Source organism: Carcharodon carcharias, chromosome 4, assembly GCF_017639515.1.
Source record: "Carcharodon carcharias isolate sCarCar2 chromosome 4, sCarCar2.pri, whole genome shotgun sequence".
Taxonomy (NCBI): domain Eukaryota; kingdom Metazoa; phylum Chordata; class Chondrichthyes; order Lamniformes; family Lamnidae; genus Carcharodon; species Carcharodon carcharias.
In genome coordinates, this window is record NC_054470.1 from 11,651,904 (window position 1) to 11,672,764 (window position 20,861).

Genomic DNA, 20,861 nt, shown 5'->3' on the forward strand with positions numbered 1-20,861 from the left:
GCCTGCATGCCATTGTAATGTAAAGGTGCTTAGCGGAGCAAGAGTTAACATGGGACTGGAGAATAGCACCGCGCACAGCATGATGAATAGGGTCACATGGTAGTAGACTCAGAACAGTCTCGAGAGAACAATCTGGAAGCAGCCTGCATGGAGAAGCAGCACTATACATGACAGTAACCTGGGATCTGTAAATAGTTAAAGATTAACAGTAAACAGCTCATGTTTAAATATACAAACGTCAACATCTCATCATTGAGACATCTAAACAACCCATAATACAACACTATATCTATTTACAGATATACCGTAATTATAAGCCAATGATTTACTTTAGGTTCCGGGGAATAAAGCAAAAAAACTGAAGTAATTTAGAATTAAATATAACAATATCAAATAATGCTACTCCAGAACTGGTTTTTAAAGTTGCAATCATAAAAAAGTTATGTATCAGTGGGCAAATATATAATTATTATAAGATTATTGAACTCTTGGTAGAGAATACTATGACTTTGCAGGCATTTTTATACCAAGACATACCAGCAATGCCTGATAGGCTGCATTCCCCCTCATCAAAAGTTGATTTCTAAACTGGTCCAGCTCTTTAGGAAGCGATGTCAATGGAAATAAGGCATGTCTCCAAAAGAGGTAAGTAGAAGCCTGGAGATCGAGTTATCTGTTCCATTTTATTGACTTCACAGGGACTGCGTATGGGGTATTGTTGGTGTAACTTTGGAAACCCAGGACAGGGGAAGTAAAACTTACCAAAAACTGAGGAGATCAAATGACAACGTGAGGTTACACTGATTATAATAAAAAGAAATGACTACTGTGGGTTTTATTCAAGTATTTACTAATGTTTTAAGGGTTAAAAATTGGATTAGGCCCGTTTTTGCTCAATAACCCTACCTCCGGTAGTGTTGAGGCAGGCGGCGCACAAGCTTCATGCTGCTTGTTCATCAACGTGATTGAAGTGTGCAGCTCACTGAAAAAGGTGCAGCTGACTGGCTGCATTATCAGCAGGGGACCCAGGACTGTGCCTGACCAGCAAACATACAACTAGCTTGCACTTCTTAAATGCACATCTTCCCCTCTAAAGTGCACTCAGGCTGCTGGTGGAACAGTCTCAGAAAGGCTTTTCTGGAAGGAAGCAGACTGCAAATGGAGCAACAGGCCAGAAATAGGACTCCCATGCTTTCTGGTGAGATGCTGTCAAGAGCTTGGTTATCACAGGGAACCAGGAGCTCCTGAAGGAGTACCCTCCAACGGGGAGTGGGAGCATGTGGCCACAGAGGGTGAGCTGGGTGCCTTCTTCAAAAAAGGGTTCCACTCCCCGAACGTCCTGATTGTTTGCGCCCACAAGACACGGATTTTGCTGCTCTGCACCAGGTACCCTGGCAGCTGCCATAATGCATATGTTCTGAAGCACTCCCAGGTGCCAAGGCTCTTCCTCGCTCCAGGGTTTCAACATGGCACAGGGTTTCATACAGAGCTTGCAGTTCCCCTTTCCAGTATGGAATTGGTGGCTTTCTTGATGATAGCATTTTCAGACCCAGCCGTGATGCAGCATCTGGTGCCTGATACCGCAGCTTCCATTGTGGCACATACTGAAAACATTCAACATCTCAAAGCTGCAGTGGAAGCCTTTTCTGAGGCCATGAGATCAATGCTTATTTCTTTACAAGTCCACCTTGGTGCCTTGCAGGCTTAGATTGCTATCCAGTCATCGGCTCCAGCAGATTAGTCGGATTGCTGAATCGGCACCCCAGGGAAGTGGCAGTGGTTCCATGGTGCAGCAATCTGCTGCCCTGTCTCAAGGTGGCAGCATTCATGCCAGGAAGGCTGCAGTCACTGGAGTGGGTGGCTCTGTGTAGGAGCACTAGGCAAAAGATAGGCACCAGCACACAGGCACAAAGGGAATGCTCAAGGTGAATAGTTTGGTTGGTGTTTATCAGTGAGGGGGAACTACTCAACACAGCGTAAAATTGAGCCCCATGTCTCTACTTAGAAAACCTAGGGCCAGAATGTTCCTGTTGGCGCGGGGGAAGTGGGCCCCGCACACTGACACGTAAAATGACACACGGCGATGTTGGACGAGCGTCCCAACGTCACAGTGTGTCATCACTGTATTTCGAGCCATCTCCATTGCGGGCCCGCCGTTAATTAACGGGCTACTTGAGGTCCCTGAGGCAGAGATTGATGCCAATTTTTCGGGGCCCGTGCGACCTTCAGGTCATCGGACGGGTGCAACGGGCAGGCAGGTAGGCCACATTTTTATAAACCTCATCCACAGGCGGGATGAGAGGGGTGAGTGGGGTCATGAGTGTTATTTGCCAGGTATTTAATGCTTAAAGATACTTGCCTGTGTGAGCAGGAATACTTCAAAACTCTTCACAGCTGCTTGGACAGGTTTAACAGGCTTTAGGTCAGGATTCTGGAGTAAACATAATTTCTGGGGCCTTGCTGGTTTCAGGAAGCCTTCCCTTAGCCTGGGAATGGGAGCTGAACTCTCCACGGGAGGTATCTCCTCTGAGGAGGAAGGGAGCGCCAGAACGGGGAGGAGGCCAGGACGTCCACATTCAGCCTCCAGGGGGGACAGGCGCAGGCACAAGGCGGGCAGGACCAAGAGGAAGTCCAAGGTGGAAGGGGCTGCAGAAGACACCACTATCCTGCTGCCAGGGTTTACAGGCGGTGAAGCAGCTACCTCAGCATGTCTGAGGTGCAATGCTGAAGGAGGCTTTATCTCTCAAGGGAGACAGTGACCTTCATTTGTCAGGTGATAGGCCCTGAAACCTGTGCTAACTGTGCGGGTGGACGACCCATGCCAGTGGCTTTGAAGGTCACGGCCGCCCTCAACTTCTATGCCTCTGGCTTTTTCCAGGGGTTGGTGGGTGACCTTTGTGGAGTCTCCCAGTCAGCCGTCCATAACGGCTGCTCTGCTCAGGCGTGCATTGACTTTCACTTACTACCACTGGGATGAGGCCAGCCAGACAGAGCGAGCCAGAGGCTTTGCAGTGGTTGCTGGTTTCCCCCGTGCCCAGGGTGCAATCGACTGCACACATGTGGGCATCAAGGCGCCAGTGGGTGAGCCCGGTGCCTTGGTCAACAGGAAGGGCTTCCGCTCCTTGAACATGCACTTAGTATGTGATCACAGGATGCTGATTCTACAAGTCTGTGCAAGGTACCCAGGCAGCTCCCACGACACCTACATCCTCAGACACTCCCAGGTACCGGGGCTCTTCAGTGCTCCAGCTCAGTTGGATGGAGGGCTGCTGGATGACAAGGGCTATCCCCTCAAAAGGTGGTTCACGACACCCCTCCGCCATCCAAGAACAGAGGCTGAACAGCGGTACAATAGGAGCCAGGGCTCCACAAAGGCTGTTGTAGAGAGAACCATCGGCCTTCTCAATGTACACTTCCAATGCCTGGACCATTAAGGGGGCGCACTACAATATCCCCCAGATCGTGTGTCACTGATAGTGGTTGCATGCTGCGCTCTCCACAATCTGGCGCTGGAAAGGGGTGAAGTGGTGGAGGAAGAAGATGCAAGCACAGTTGCTCCGGATGTACATGATGAGCCCAGAAGTGAGTCCGAGGATGAGCATGCGCAGGAGAATGCTGAGGGGGTAGACACTGACCCGGGCAACCTCCAGGGAGGCAGCAACACCCGGGAGGCTTTAATCCAAAGATCCTTCAGCTAGCACACCACAGATGGGCCTCCAACACAAGCCAGGACTGCAGGCTCCATACTCGATACCTGAGAGCAACATCTGCCTGATTAGGAACATTAAGTATGAGCCTTGTCAATAAAGCTCAATGACAAACAACTCACTCATAAGATTATGGGTTCCCATCCACCTGCAGAGATAAGGAATCACTCGGAGCCATGCTCACATATCAAAATTTAATGATTTAACAAATGAAGCAGAAAATAAAATGAATGCAAAGGTGTTAAGCATCACACCAACTTGTCATCAACTCATAGCGAGGCAACATAAAACCACTAGTGAGAAACCCGTGGTGTGCTTAAGGCGCCTTAAATTAACGTTTCTGAGTGCTACATCTAGGTGCTCCCCCCTCGCTGGCACTGGCATCCGAGACAGTCTGCTCACTGTGCTGTCCTGTTGGCCTTGATGACCTTGGTGATCGTCCTCTGGTCCTTGGAGCCTGTGATGACCCCACCTGGGAGAGAGTGACCAGCTCCACAGCTGGCATCTCCCCAATCATCACAGCCTTATCGGATACAATGGTCACCGGCAGAGGGGCAGAGGAGTTGCTGTCCTCATCTGGAACACCCTGAGAGGACCCCGTAGAGACGACTGGCAGCTCGTGCACCAACATGGGGTCACTGCAGACCTCCCTGCTCACCATTAATGGATAGGCACCGAGCTGGGATACTGGGTGCCCAATCCATCTCCCACACTGGCACTGACCAGCTGAGGCCAATGCCGCTGTGAGGGCTTGCAGGTCCAAGTGCAACCTCAGGAGACCCTGATTGTTCTCCTGGAGGAGCCTCTCCATGAGAGTTGCCACTATCTCCATGGGGGAAGCGTGGTGCTTGGCCATAAGGCTCATTGCATCGGTGATGCTCGGTGTGGACTCCTCCAGCATGGAGACCATGCCACGCATAGCCTCATGTGTCTCCGGCAGACTCTCCCAAGTCTGCACTTGCAGCGTTAGCTGCCTGACGGACGACTCCAGAGGCACATCATCAGCCACCGACCGAGCATGTGCCTGGTTCCCAGTCCTCCGAATGCCGGCGCCATGGGCACTCTCTGTCTCTGCCCGCACCTTAAGTGAGTGTGAAATGCCCTTACTGCTGTGCCCCGGGACACTAACCAATGATCTAATTGCCACCGAGGTGCTAGTATCTGTGCTGGTGCCTGCCTGGCAGAGATGGTGAGACACTGGTGACTCCATTTGTTCTGGGCCCTCAGGTGTGAGATGTGGCCCCTCTGCCTCCTCCTCCTGGCCCTGCTCTGGTGATGCTGAAAGGAAGAACAAGGACATTTGATGAGTTCAAGTAGTATCAATGTCAATGTGCATGCCTATCCCTCGGATCAGTATATGCTCATCCTTCCATAATCAATGGCCAACCCATGTTGCAAACTTCAATCACTGAGCATTCAGCAGTGCCATGGCTGTTGGGACACACATGGTGACATCAGTGCTCGGCAAACATACCTCCCTGTGGCACCCCAGTCTCACTGCCGCTGGTGGACTTGGGTGCGTGGCGCCTCTCCAGATCCATCGTCTCCGGCTCGTATCTGGTGATTACGGCCAACGGGGCCTGGCCTCCGCCAGTCTGCATCCGCTCAGTGGAATTGTGTGCAGTCTTCTCCTGAAAAGGAGAGAAGAGCATTGATTGGTCCACCCTGTACCTGGATTCCCATCACATCCCTGCCAACCCAACCAGAGTGGGACATTGCAGGGCTCCCATGAATCATCACCCCACAGCTGCCCACTCACACCAAGAAGCCAGGGTTGAACCCCCCCCCCTTGCCCACATGCTGCCTCCATCACATTTGCCACCACACGGTCTAACCTTATAAAGCAAGGAGATGCAAGCATGTGGGACGCCACATGGATCCGTGCCCTGTCACCTGGAAGCTCCCCTCCCAGCATGTCAGCGCCCTGACTTTGGCACCTTTTGCAGTTCCAGCACTCTGCCTAGGTGGAGATTCTTGAGATTTCCCCCAGAACAGTACACTAGATGTCAGTATCACACATGCTGTGGGTGCAGAACCCATCTCAGCACTACCCTGTCAGGGTGAACTAGACATGGGCAATATCTGCTGGCCCACCCAGCGAAGGAAACATGCCGTAAAGGATTCAATGCAGTAACTGCACTCAGAGTTGGTGGGGGTGGGGGCCGGGGGGAAAGGCCTAGCTGCTGTGTTAAGTGACTTCTGCCAACATGGTACTCACCCTTCCTGAGTGCAGGAGGTCATTGAAACGCTTGTGTCACTGGACCCACGTGTGTTGCACCACGTCAGGTGCGCTGACTATGTCCGCCACCTCCGCCCAGGCACATTTGGGGGAGCCTCCTCCTCCCATCCCTAGCAACGAGGAGCTCCCGCCGTGCTGCCACCTCCTCCAGGAGTGCAGCTAGGCACAGGTCAGAAAACCGAGGGGCACAGTGCCCCGCTGCCCTGCCCTCCCGCCTGGCCTGCTCTTCGGCAGTGCTCTGGGGAGCCCTCTGTTGGCCATGAGGAACAGCCTTTGCAAGGCTGCCTGCACCGCTATTTGAACAGACTGCCCGGTCACCATTGGACCCAGCGCTCACTGCACTCTCGACTCTGCCCGCCCACCCCCGCTATCCTTGATTGGCCCGCCCACCTAAAATAGCGGCATGGAGCCGATCGCGGGTGGCGATCAGCTCCGCAGATGCTTGACGAGGAAAAATTTCTCTCCCCTGGGATTCCATATGCCTTTTTAACCACTTTATCAGCCTGTTCTGCCACCTTCAGTGAATTGTGCACATATATTCCTATGTCTCTCTGCTCTAGAACCTCATTTAGAATTGTACTTTTAATTTATGTTGCCTCAGCTAATTCTTCCTGCTAAAATGTAGCAATTTAGACTTGATTAAATTGCATCTTCATCTTGTCGACCCACTCTACCAGCCTGTCTATGTCCTCGAGAAGTGTCTCACTGACCTCTCCACGGCTTACTACCAAATTGGTGTCATCCGCAAATTTCGAAATTGTGCTCTATATACCCCCCAAATCTAGGTCGTTAATACATATCAGGAAAAGCTGTTGTCCTAATGCTGACATTGGTGAACTCCACTGCATACCTTCCTCCAGTCTGAAAACAACCATTTGCCACGGCTCCCCATTTCCTGTCACTTAGCCAACTGTATATCCACGTTGCCACTTTTCTTTTTACTTCATGGGCTTCAACTTTGCCAGCAAGTGGATTGTGCGGTACTTTATCAAATGCCTATTGAGAAGCACATCAATGGCACTGAACACTGGTTCAAGCCTCAACTGGTGTACTTCGTCCAATTCAGGGCACAACACGTTGGGTGGATGTGAAGGCTTTAGAGAAGGTACAGAAAAGATTTATGAGAATAGTTTCAGGAATGAGGGACTTCAGTTACGCGGTTAGACTGCAGAATCTGGGGCTGTTTTCCTTGGAGGAGGCTGAGTGGTTAAGATCGGAAATGCACTGCCTCAATAATTTGCGGAGCGACAGGGAAGGTACATGGGAGCGGGGTTTGATTTATTCTTGCAGAAAAGAGCCATGGGCATGGCTGGCCAAACGGCCTCCTTCTGCACTTAACCATTCTGCGGCTGATATTTTATGAGGCCTGTAAGCACGGGAAATGTGGCAAGTGATGTGACTTAATTAGGCGGAAGCCGAAATTTTGGCTTCCCAACGGCGGGTTGAGATGCAGAGATTGTCAGTGACGTGGCAGTAGTGGGTCAGGCCCCACACTTTCCCATGGCGGATTCTGACTTGGAATACATTTCAAACCATGAATATTCAATAAATTACAACTCTTTGGAATTACGTCCTACCTTCAAGGTTAAGTCTGTGGTGCACAGGAATCCTGTGGCCCTGGGTTCACATTTGTTTAAAGGTGGCAAGCAACAGTTCAACTTTGTGCAGTTATGAGATCAGCAGTTTTCTTTGTTGAACTCTGTGACACAAGGAAAGAGGATGGCAGCTCGCATGGAGGCTTGGGGCCAGCAAGAGCGAGTCAGGGGTGAGAGGGAGGGGTGGAGTAGGGCCAGAGCATAGAGGAGTGAATTGGGAAGGGCCTGGCTTCCTGGATGTGATGTGGGTGGTGTGTGGGAACAATTAGTCAAGGTGAGAAAATGAGGGGTCTAAAGGGCAGGGTCAGTACTGTCCACATGTAGGTCCACCTCAGTGTGTTGGTTGGCAGAGGGAACTTTCATACTAACAGGGGGGATGTTGATTCAGTAAGGGGCAGGCCCAGCCTGAAATTGGGATAATTGAAGGTTTCGTAGGGCAGGTCACTGAAGCTGACAAAAAACTCCAGGGATGATATGGGGAGGGTAGAGGATCTGATAGGGAATGTCAATGGGGACAGATGTAGACTCAGAGGGGAGAGGTGGCATTTCCAATTGGATGGTAACAGGTTCCAGGGAAATGCGGGGAGGTTGGAGAGTTATAGAGGGAAGGTGCAAAGTGAGGTTGGGTAGGTCAAGGGTGATGGGGAAATGTTTAAAGATGACAGGAAGAGGGTGGAGTGCAATGGGTTCTGGCATAAATTTACAAGTACCATTTTTGCAATGTCCGCAGATGCAAGTGTGATGCCAGGACTGGAGATCGAAGTGGGAGGAGCCCAGTGTGTTTTGGCTGTGGGCAATGGAAGCCATTGAAAATCTCATTATTCATCAGTTTTATGGGTGAAACCCATGGACATACATGTTGCCATTTCACTGCCTTCCTCTTACACACTGTTCAGTTGCTGAAGCAACCATGGGGTCTCATACAGCTAATGTTCCTGCAACCTCGAGAATAGGAGCCAAGGACATGATAAAGAAGGGCCCTAGTGGCAACAACAGAGGCTACAACGCCAACAGCCAGCAGCAGCAGAGGGGGAGGCATCATTGAAGACAGGCATTTGCATGTCACTATGTCCTTAGGACAAGAACTAACTACCTGCAGATGACAGAGAGGCAATGCCAGAGATGACTGAGGCTGTCCAGCAAGGTTGTCATTGAAATATGTGGGATTGTGCAGCAAGACCTGCAGTCATGTGGATTTGATGGGAACCAGTGGGGACCAGTGTCAAAGGACCTCAAGGTTACAGTGACACTCAAAGTTCTGCCACCAGTGCTTTCCAGAGCTCCTGGGGCAACACACATATAGGCTGCAACACACAGGGTGCATCATCAAGTTGACCAACGCTCTCTTCTGTTCTGTGAATGAATTCATCAAGTAGTCTACAAAAGAGGATTGGGCTTTGGAGTCATCGCTTATTTTCCTAGAATGCAGAGGGTCGTCAACTTCATTTGTGGTGTTACAACTCCCTGGGGCATTTGATCCAACAAAGGGCACTGGTGAGAAGTAACTGAAACATTCTGGGAGAAGTCGCCACAGACACCGCGACTCAGGAGGGAATCTAGCAGAAGGACTCTTGCACTCAACGGGAGGAAGAACATCCAACACAGGGCACTGGTGAGAAGTGACTGAAGCATTCTGGGAGAAGTTGCCACAGACACTGCAACTCAGGAGGGAATCAAGGAGAAGGACTCTTGCACTCAGCGGGAGGAAGAGAATCCAACAGAGGGTGCTGGTGAGAAGTGACTGAAGCATTCTGGGAGAAGTCGCCGCAGACACCGCGACTTAGGAGGGAATCGAGGAGGACCCACTGTCAAAGAACGGAATAGCCCCAAACATTACATTGCTGTAGTGTTTCCATCCCTCCCTCCTCCTCAAACCTAAAAAAAAATAGAGAGAGGAAAAGGCAGTGCCTTCAGGAGTATACCAGACTTGCGAGGGACACTCTTCTGAAAGTGGATTTTAAAGAAAAAGCAGCTGATTGGTGAGTAAATCCTGGGAGCAGACTTGGAGGGAGGAGCACTGGAGTGGTGACCTCGGGGCATAGAGTAACTGAAGACAAAACTGAAAAAGTGACATCACAGGAAAGCTGTGACCTGATTGGTTGGTAAGAAATCTGCACCAAATTTGAAAAATAAACACTGCAAAGCTAATTAATAAATTAATTAACTAAGTCGAGATGGCTGAGCAGGTGATGTGCTGTAGCTGTATGATGTGGGAGCTGGTAGATCCCATTGCGAGCCGCAGTGACCACATCTGCAGCAAGTGTTGGTTGCTGGAGGAACTCAGGCTCAGAATTGATGAGCTGGAGTCTGAGCTCCGGGCGCTGCGGCACATCCGGGAGGGGGAGAGTTACCTGGATGCTTTGTAACAGGAGGTAGATTAAGTACCTCAAATTCGGTCAGTGGTCAAGGTCAGCAGGGTGTGACTGCAAGTGAGGTGGGTAGAAGGATCCTGTGTTCAGGAACAGAGGAGCCTCGTTCTTGACCTTGTCCAACAGGGACAAGGTACTTGCTCCCTGTGTGGATGAGGAACAGGGCCGTAGGGAGGATGAGCCAGCTGACCACGGCATCGTGGCACAGGAGGCCATTCAAGAGGGGGGGGAGAAAAAAGACCAGTGGTAGTTGTAGGGGATTCTATAACAAGGGGAATTGACAGCTTCCTTTGTAAGCAGGATTGAGAGTTCCGCATGGTATGTTACCTGCCTGGTGCCAGGATGAGGGACATCTCTGACCGGCTTGAAAGGATATTGGAGAGGGAAGGGGATGATCCAGTTGTTGTGGTCCACGTCGGGACAAATAATATAGGCAAGACTAGGAAAGAGGACCTGTTTGGGGATTATCAGGAACTAGGAACTAAATTAAAGAACAGATCCTCAAGGGTTATAATCTCCGGATTACTACCCAAGCCATGTGCAAATTGGCGTAGGGATGTGAGAATAAGGGAAGTAAACACGTGGCTAAAGGAGTGGTGTGGGAAAGAGGGGTTCCATTTCGTGGGGCACTGGCATCAGTATTGGAACAGGAGGGATCTGTACTATTGGGACAGTCTCCACCTGAACTGATCTGGGACCAATGTTCTAGCGAAAAGGGTAAATAGGGTGGTCAACAGGACTTTAAACTAGAAAGTGGGGGGGAAGGGAAGGGTAAAACTCCAAGAAGTATGACTAATGGAAAACAAAGCAGCAGGTTAGCGTGTGGGTGGGTGGATTCAACTTCATGGAAAATTATGAAAAAAACTTAAAAGAAAGGAGAGCCCAGGAGAGGCTATTAAAGTCTCCAGAACACAAAATAGGACAGAGTGTTTGGAAAGGGCTAGGAATCTAACTTCAAGCACATCAGATAAAGGGACGACAATCAGAAGGGGGACGGGAAATACAGGATTGAAGGTGTTGTATCTGAATGCACGCAGTATACGAAATAAGCTAACTGAACTTGTGGCGTAGATTGAAATTGGCAGGTATAATGTGGTGGGCACCACTGAGACATGGCTGCAAGGGGATCAAGACTGGGAGTTAAATATCTAAGGATATACATCCTATTGAAAAGATAGGCAAGTTGGCAGAGGGGGTGGGGTTGCTTTGTTAGTAAGAAATGAAATTAAATCGATAGCAAGAAATGACGTAGGGTCAGATGATATAGAATCTGTGTGGGTAGAGTTGAGGAATTGCAAAGGTAAAAAAACCATAATGGGAGTTATGTACAGGCCTCCGAACAGTAGTCAGGATGTGGGGCACAAAATACACCAGGAGATAGAAAAGGAGAGTAAGAAAGGCAAGGTCACACTGATCATGGGGGATTTCAATATGCAGGTAGACTGGGAAAATCAGGTTGGGAGTGGATCCCAAGAAAAGGAATTTATGGAATGTCTACGAGATGGCTTTTTGGAGCAGCTTGTGGTGGAGCACACTAGGGAACAGGCAATTCTAGATTTAGTGATGTGTAATGAGGCAGATTTGATAAGGGAGCTTAAGGTGAAGGAACCCTTAGGAGGAAGTGACCATAATATGATAGAATTTACACTGCAATTTGAGAGGAAAAAGCTGGAATCAGTCCTAACAGTATTACAGTTGAATAAAGGTAACTTCAGAGGCATGAGGGAGGAGCTGGCCAGAATTGACTGGGAGATGAGCCTAGCAGGAAAGACAGTGGAACAGCAATGGCAGGAGTTTCTGGGAGTAATTTGGGAGACACAGCAAAAGTTCATCCCTAGGAAGAAGAAGCATACTAAAGGGAGGACCAGGCAACCATGGCTGACAAGGGAAGTCAGGGACAGCATAAAAGCTAAAGAGAAAGCATACAATGCAGCGAAGAGCAGTGGGAAACCAGGGGATTGGGAAGCCGACAAAGACCAACAGTGGACAACTAAAAAAGAAATAAGGAGGGAGAAGATTACATATGAGGGTAAATTAGCCGATAATATAAAAGAAGATTGCAAGAGTTTTTTTTAGATATATAAATGGTAAGAGAGAGGCAAAAGTGGACATTGGGCTGCTGGAAAATGACGCTGGAGAAGTAGTAGTGGGGAACAAAGAAATGGCAGAGGAAATGGAAGACACGAGTAACATCCCCAAACTTCAAGAAAGTCGGGGGGCAGAGTTGAGTTCTGAAGGAGATAGCTGAAGAGATAGTGGAGGCGTTAGTGGTGATCTTTCAGGAATCACTCGAGTCAGAGAGGGTCCCAGAGGACTGGAAAATCGCTAATGTAACCCCCCTGTTTAAGAAGGGAGTGAAGCAAAAGATGGGAAATTACAGGCCGATTAGCCTGACCTTGGTCGTTGGTAAGACTTTAGAGTCCATTATTAAGGATGAGATTTCAGAATTCTTGGAAGTGCTTGGTAAAATAGGGCAAAGTCAGCATGGTTTCATCAAGGGGAGATCATACCTGTCAAATCTATTAGAATTCTTTGAGGAGGTTAGACAAAGGAGAGCCGATGGATGTTATCCACTTGGACTTCCAGAAGGCCTTTGACAAGGTGCCTCACTGGAGGCTGCTCAGTAAGATAAGAGCCCATGGTGTTAGAGGCAAGGTACTAGCATGGATAGAAGATTGGCTGTGTGACAGGAGGCAGAGAGTGGGGATAAGGGGGTCCTTCTCAGGATGACGGCAGGTGATGAATGGAGTTCTGCAGGGGTCAGTGTTGGGACCACAACTTTTCACTTTATACATTAATGATCTAGATGAAGGAACTGAGGGCATCCTGGCTAAGTTTGCAGATGATACAAAGATAGATGGAGGGACAGGCAGTATTGAGGAGGTGGGGAGGCTGCAGAAGGATTTAGACAGGTTAGGAGAATGGGCAAAGAAGTGGCAGATGGAATACAATGTGGGGAAGTGTGATGTCGTGCACTTTGATAGGAAGAATAGAGGCATAGATTATTTGCTAAATGGGGAGAGAATTCAGAAATCTGGAGTGCAAAGGGACTTGGGAGTCCTAGTCCAGGATTCTCTTAAGGTTAACTTGCAGGTTGAGTTGGTAGTTAGGAAGGCAAATGCAATGTCGGCATTTATTTCAAGAGGATTAGAATATAAGAGCAGGGATGTGCTGCTGAGGCTTTATAAGGCTCTGGTCAGACCATATTTAGAATATTGTGAGCAATTTTGGGCCCCATATCTCAGGAAGGATGTTCTGGCCCTGGAGGGGGTCCAGAGGAGGTTTACGAGAACCACACCAGGAATGAAAGGCTTAACATATGAGGAAGGTTTAAGGACGCTGGGTCTATACTCGATGGAGTTTAGAAGAATGAGGGGGGATCTGATTGAAACTTACAGAATACTGAAAGGCCTGGATAGAGTGGACATGGGGAAGATGTTTCCATTAGTAGGAGGGACTAGGACCCGAGGGCACAGCCTCAGAGTAAAGGGAAAACCTTTTAGAACAGAGATGAGGAGAAACTTCTTTAGCCAGAGAGTGGTGAATCTATGGAATTCATTGCCACACAGAAGGCTGTGGAGGCCAGGTCATTGAGTGTATTTAAGACCGAGATAGATAGGTTCTGGATTGGTAAGGGGATCAAAGGTTACGGGGAGAAGGCGGGAGAATGGGGTTGAGAAACTTATCAGCCATGATTGAATGGCAGAGCAGGCTCGATGGGCCGAATGGCCAAATTTCTGCCCCTATATCTGATGATCTTATGGTCTTATGGTGAATCATAAGAACATGCAACTGGTCTGAAACTTCAGCCAAAGAGTTATGCATGCCTGTCCTTGTTTCCCAGGGATCGTACATTTGTACAACTTGCAGGCCCCAGAGCTTTTTAATGCTCCAGCCCAGGTTTGATCCTGGGCAACAAGGGCTATCCCTTCCAGCCTTGATTGATGACAACAGTGAGGCAAGCTCAGAGCACAGCGGAAGGGCACCGCAATGCAGTTCATGCCCCCGAGTTATCATTGAACAAACCATTGGCTTGTTGAAAATACATTACCACCTTGACTGGACTGGAGGGACCCTGCAGACCGCACAATAGAGATACCATGAATACTTGTGGTCTGCTGTACATGCACTATGTAGCCAGGCAACACGGAAGACTGTTGCAACAGGACGTGAGGGAGGAGCAGCACTCTGCTTCAGGTGATGATGAATTGGTTGTGCCTGAGGAGTAGGCCATGAATGTGTATGAGCCCTTATTGGATGCCAGGGGCATGGAGATAAGTGCACGGGATACTAGAGACAAACTAATATGCACCAGATTTATCCAAGAGTGAGGCACCTACATGAACATAGTCCATTGCCCAGAACTCCATTGCCTGCTTGGGGTGTAGGCCAACCTCTACCAGCCTCCCTGGCAGAGTTACCTCTGAACTGTGTCCTTTGTCTCCTAGGAGAGCAAAATGAGCAGAGCCTTGTCACACACATTCACTAGTTAATAGTGGTCCTGATATCTGTGTCGCACTGGGACATACATCTGTCAGCCTCCTATGACTGAGAAATCAGATCCTGCACCATCTTTACAAGGATCTGAGTTCACCTACAACATACCAGTTGTCCCCGATGAGGGTGACCTCAGACAATGTCCTTCACAATGCGTAGAAGGGAGGGGCAGCTGATCCTGCAAGTTCAGCCATGTTCCACTGAGTGGTGTGTACAATATTGGACACTGATATTAACGTTCAATGAACAATGAATTCAAAAGCACAGCATTGTTTCTTCCACAATAAAGAAAATGTCCCTAACTCCCCTGTACCCAGAATGCGTGCCAAACACGAGGTGCGCCAGTGCATTTAGCTCTCTGACTAGTCTCAACAAATAACGATGATGCACACATGACTCAAAAGAAACAATGTAATGCCAAACATCTACAAGTGAAACTTAAATTTGAAAAACACCCATGTCACCTTTCGTGCTCTCTATAAGCCTCATGTTAATGGCAATGGAGTTGAATAGGAAAGTTGTGCTCATGATGCAGAGCCTCCCTGTTTGCCCAGGATACTATTTTCTAGCCCGTTCATACCTGCTGCATTGTCAACTGACGGCAGGTTTCACCATTGAAAATCTTACCCTGCCACGTGATCTCATGTGCCCACCATTGGCACTTTAAATTTTAATTCGAATCCCGTGGGATCTGGCTTCCGATATGAGAGTGCAAGTGGTTCCCACTTCCAGTACCGCCATTGGGAATGGCATACCACAGATAAAATACAGCCCTACAATTGATGTTTTCCTTTAATTTCAATGGCATTTAAAGGGGGTCAGAGTTTCAGGCACGGTGCCAAACTTTTCCAACCGGAAAAATACTGATTTCCAGTCTGGCACAAAGCAGTCAGAAAGAGGGAATGAGAAAATTGTCTATCTGCATGAAGGTCTGAGGATTTGCAACTATGAATGCAACTGATAGAATATTGGATATATGTGCAGTATGTCAAGCTCGTGTCTCATTGCACACTCAATATAATAGCTTTTTTTTGTATTTCATCTATGAAGTCATTGGGGTTTTTACTTTCACAGTGGAACAGCATCCCCAAATATCAGAAACATGGTGAAATCTTATTCTGGAAACCTGAAACAGTGGCCTTGGTCAAAGCCTTTGTTTAGGACTGTTTTTAAATTGTTGTTTTATGAGCCATCAGCTTTCTTGGATTGTGTCAGCATTTATGAAACAATTTATCAGCAGCTCTGAGTTTTTTGGTTGTCTGCTGTCACTGTCTTCTGGGTGAATCAGAGACTCTAAAAGTATTGCTTCTTAGGTCAGCTCAGAATAATTCCTCTATGGCTGATATATTTAGTTGGTAGGATAGCAGTATACAGGAGCATTCCTCCTGCAGTGATGTTGCTTGTCCCTGGTAACTAGAAGTTCTTCCCAGCCCTCCTCCGGCAAGTGGCTTGGGTATAGTGGAACTCTGAATGGGACATCCATAATGCTAAAATGGAAAGTGGGAGACAAAGTCTGTAGGAGCAATTTTAACTCTCTTTGTCCTGGTGTGATAATGGCCCTGAATTCAAAGTGCTGTACTTACTGTTCCATTCCTGTTAAGATGGGACCAACCTCCACTTTGATCAGGGCCTTCACTGGGACAGCCCAGGCATTCACCTGAAGCAGGCAATAAGATATTTAAATTAGAGTTTTATGATGTTGAAAGGACCCTGACGCTATTTTCAAAGGGAAAAATGGATATAACACACAATGCTTGATCCATCCACTTCTCCTGGGTGATACCGGCATGAAACAGAAATTAGAAAACCCAATTAAAGGACAATTCACTTGCAAACATTCAATCACTGGTATAAGTGTGTGATTCATCTTATTAGGTTTCTTCATTTGTTTTTCCTTTGGAATTCACAGATTTTCATTTTTTTTTCTGCTTCAAGACCTTCAAGTAGCCCATAGATGGGCTTCAAAGGCCAGATTTTGACTCTCTGCACCTCCCTTCAAGAGGGAGCTGCACCATTCTTCACCAAGGAAGAGACAGAACCATATGGAAAGTATGTGGGTTTATAAGAAGCACATGGTCAATGTGATGCTCTGGACTGGTTTTGATTCCCTGAAGAGGTTGAAGAGGAACGTTTCAGAATGCTTTTTCCCTTATTGGCTCTTGGTTTTTCTCTGTTTTATCCCCTCGGAGATTACATAGCTACAGGGGTAGTACATGTCTAGGCAGATTCTTTGGTCATCATGAGTGTGGGGCAGGCTTGATGGACTTGATTTGTATTGAATGTCTTGTTCATCTTGCTGTACTTTGCAAGCCGGTGCATTATGAAATCGCAGAATCCATGTTGTTATGTTAGTCCTGTTACTGCAGTAGAATAAACAAGAGCTGCAGTATTTAATCAACTCCACGTCTCTGTGAGTATCGATTAGTCTATAAAAAGTAATCAGCCATCGCAATATTAAAACATAATGTATTAGCGATGAGGATGACAGACCTTTGCGGTAAAGCCACTTGAAAAGTGAAACAGCTAGTAAAAGGAAATTACTGGTAAAAATAAAAGCACACCTATTCTCCCGGAGCACTCCTGAAGTTCAGACAAAAAGGATCTGCAAGGCAAAGATAAAAAGACAAAAAAAGAAAAAAAATGCTGCTGTGCTTTTCTGAGCAGGAAAGGAGTTTTTTTTTAAAAAAAACTTACAGAAGAAAGCAAAGCAGTCACATTGACATAAAACAAAAGAGACCCACGATCATGGGGATCTGAGAAAGCAGGAAAAATACAGCGACAGCTGTCAGCTGCAGGCAGCCACTGAAGTTCCAAATATACAACAAATGCAGTGTTCAAAAAGAAGACACAGAGAAGATAAAGTGCTGCAGTTTTAAAAACTTTAAAAACTTACAGAAAGGGAATGTCCACGATCACTGCAGAGCTCACCAAAACCCTGAATAACCTGGGGAAAACCATAGAGACATAACTGGCAGCTCATGATAGCCTGGGTTAAAATGAGGTTACTGTCTTAAAGCAGTAACAGCATTTAAAATGGTAAGTACAAAAAAAGGAAACAACAGCAAACAAAAAGTAACTGACAAAGAAGAGAATATGAAAACGTGGGAAACGACTACACCTACAGGACCTATGGGGCATTTTGATGAGGCTGTGGAACAGTGCAGCTCCTACACTGAACACATTGAGCTTTATTCACTTGCAAATGGATTTGTAGAAATGTGGCAACTTTCCTAATTATGATGGGAGCTAAAACTTTTGACTTATTAAGAATCTTGGTGCAGCCTGACACAAAATCATATGAGGGCATTAAAAAAGTCCTGGAGAAGCATTTTTCCCTTAAGCCACTTGTCATAGCAGAAAGATTTAGGTTTCATAAAAGAAACCAAGAAGAGAGGGAAGCAATTCCACTGTATGTTGCAGTACTTAAAAAGGTCACTGAACATTGTGAATTCAAGGAAGTACTGAACGATACTCTCTGTGACAGGTCAGTCTGTGGCCTTCATACTGAAGCAATCAGAAATGCCTCCTGACAGATGCTAACCTCACTTTGAAGAAAGCCATAGGGATTGCAGTCTCCATGGAGCTGGCTGCAAAAGAAGCACAGCAGCTGAGTACTTCAACTCGAGTGCATAACATGACAGTTGAGTGTGCACATGAAATAGCGAGCAGCCAAGAATGTTACAGTTGTGGAAATCCTGATCATTATCCATCTGAATGTTGGCGCCTATCCTTGACTTCCACTAGTGTGGCAAGATGGGATACATTGACCATGCCCGTAAAAACAAAAAAAGTAGCAGTGAATCAGGAAGGCAAACCAGAAAAAATGGAATCTACCGTCTGGCATAACAAGAAGAGAAATCTGCATGTCATACAACGGGAATGGGTGGACCAGAGTGACACTGAGTCCAAAGAAGAAGGGCCCCTCCACATCTGGTCAATGGCAAGTGGTTCACAGGTCTTCTGGGTAACACCGCCCCTGGAGCGCCAACCAATATGGATGGGACTGCATCCGGGGGCGGCATTTCCTTTGATCCCAGTTGCTGTGTATAAAGAGCAACTTTAACATCTTCCCTCGACACAGGCAAAACTTATTCTGGAAACATATACAGGGGAATCTGTACCTATGACGGGCAGAACAGAAGTTAAATTGGAACTAAATGGACAGACTACTAAGCTACCACTCTTTGTGGTGAAAGACAGCTACCCAGCTTTAGTTGGATGGTCATGGCTTGAGAAGACCCAGTTAAACCGGGTAGAAGTACATGGCATTGCAAAAGAAGAAACAGGCCTGACAGCTATTATACAAAAACATGGGGCAGAATTTTGCCCACATCGGACGGGCTCGGCGAGGGAGGGTGGGAGCAGTTGGGAAGCTGAACGCCAGCTGCTATCAGGGCCAACTGCGATTTCACGCTGGTGTGCCAATTAAGGCCCACCCGCATGAAATGCGTGCTTTAGCGCTCAGCACTTCCTGTGTGTGTGGGGTGGGAGGGGGGGTAGGAGGGTGACAGCGCAAGTTCGTGCATTCCCGCAGGTGTGTGCCGGAAAAGTTCCCTAAGGCCCAGAGCTACCTCAGGGAGATGAAGAATTTTGAAAATTAAAAATAAAGATTTTTTAAGGTGTTAAAAAACATGTCCCCTCATGTGACTCTGAGCAGGGACATGTTAGAAATTAGGATGAAATTTTTATATTTTTATGTTTTAATGATGGATGGAAACCTCATCCTGCCCTGGATGAGGTTTTGCAAAAAAGTGCAAAGGTCGCTTGACCTTTTCACCTGCCCGTCAACAATAAGGTTGGACGGGCAGCAAAACATTTACTTCAATTACATTTTTAATGGCCTTAATAGGCTTTTTAATTGTCGGCGGGTGCGCTGCTGACTCCCATGCGTGCCCGCCAACTGAAATATTATGCGAGTGCGTGATGATGTCGGAACACCCGCCAATCGCACTTCCTCCAAACACAGCAGAGTGACCAGGAACGGTTGTGAAGGAAAAGGCCAGTTGAACCTGTTATGTTGTTTTTATGGCACACCTCCATTCGGCGTGCGAGTGTGACCCCAAGCTTTCAGCCCCTGTTGCTTTAAGTCTTCACCTTGCTCCCATCCTGGTATTTCTGACCTTGGCTACAGTGTTCCAAGCTAGCCCAATGTAGGTTCATGGAACAGCACCTCATCATTCACCTGGGCAACTTCACAGCCTTCTGGAATCAATGTTGTGTTCAACAATTATGGATCCTGATCTCTGCCCCTATTTTGTTGGTTTTTTTGTTGCTACTTTGGTTTTTTTTTCTCATTTTTTTCTGAATTATTTTTCTATTGGATGTCAGCTATCCTGCCTTACACAACTCCTCTAGATGAACCTTTTGTTTCTTTACCTGTCCCATGACAACTCCCTTTGGCTTTGTACCATGAAACCTTTTGTCATTTAATCTCTCGTGCACGTCACCCTATCATAGACCTCCCCTTTTGTTTTTATTCCCACCCTTACCCCTTTCATTCACTTGCTCAAAACCTATAACAATTCTCAATTTTGTCAGAGCTGATGGAAGATCACAGAATTCAAACATTGGGCTGAATTTTGCCAATTGGGCAGGTGGTCTAACATTGGAAGGAAAATTGTGTTGCTGGCACGGTATCGATGGGCCTTTGTTCCTCCTTTTAAAGGCACAGCCAACTAAATGGCCGCTGCCGGGTTTGCCCTCCTATTCAACGTGGCAGCCACTCCCAAGAGCTACTGCCCAGCCAGAGGCCACCAGCTCCGCAGCGCCACAAGGAGTGGTAGCCACTGCTGAGTCAGGTAGGGGCCCTCCAGCTGTCAACAAGAAAATGTTTTTAAAAGATTCTGGGTACTGGCTGCAGTTACTAAAGGTAAAAGTCCTCCGGAGGTATCATTGGAGCCACGGGGACTGCCGCTCCTGCCCACGAGCCCCTCTTTTCTTAAAAAATCTTCCCCCCCCCCCACAACCAGGTTGCTGCAGAGATGCTGCTTCCATTTACCTGGTGACCCCCTCAGCATTGGCAAAAGGATGATGGCCTGGTCAAATGGCTATTAATTGGGCCTTTTCATATTTAAATAATTCCAGTCTCATTGTTGGTAAAATCCCCCAATGAGTGGACAAGGTTGGGAGACCAATCCACCACAGCTCCGCCCAATTTTACTGGCACCTCCCCAACAGCCTCTATTCCCAGCTCCTGAGAGCTGGTAAAATTCTGCCCATTAACTCTGCTTCTCTCTTCCCAGATGCTGCAGACCTGAGTATTTCCAGCTTTTCTGTCTTCTGCATTACATTTGGTTTCCCCTTAGACTTAGAAGCTTCCTGAATCTAATGATGCGTGAGGCAGACAAATCACATGCTTATATCTGTATCCATAGCCAGTTCTTCCCAGGACAGGATGCCAGCCTGTTATCAGAGGCTGTAGTTTGGAGGGGTGTTACTTGGCATCTAACATGGC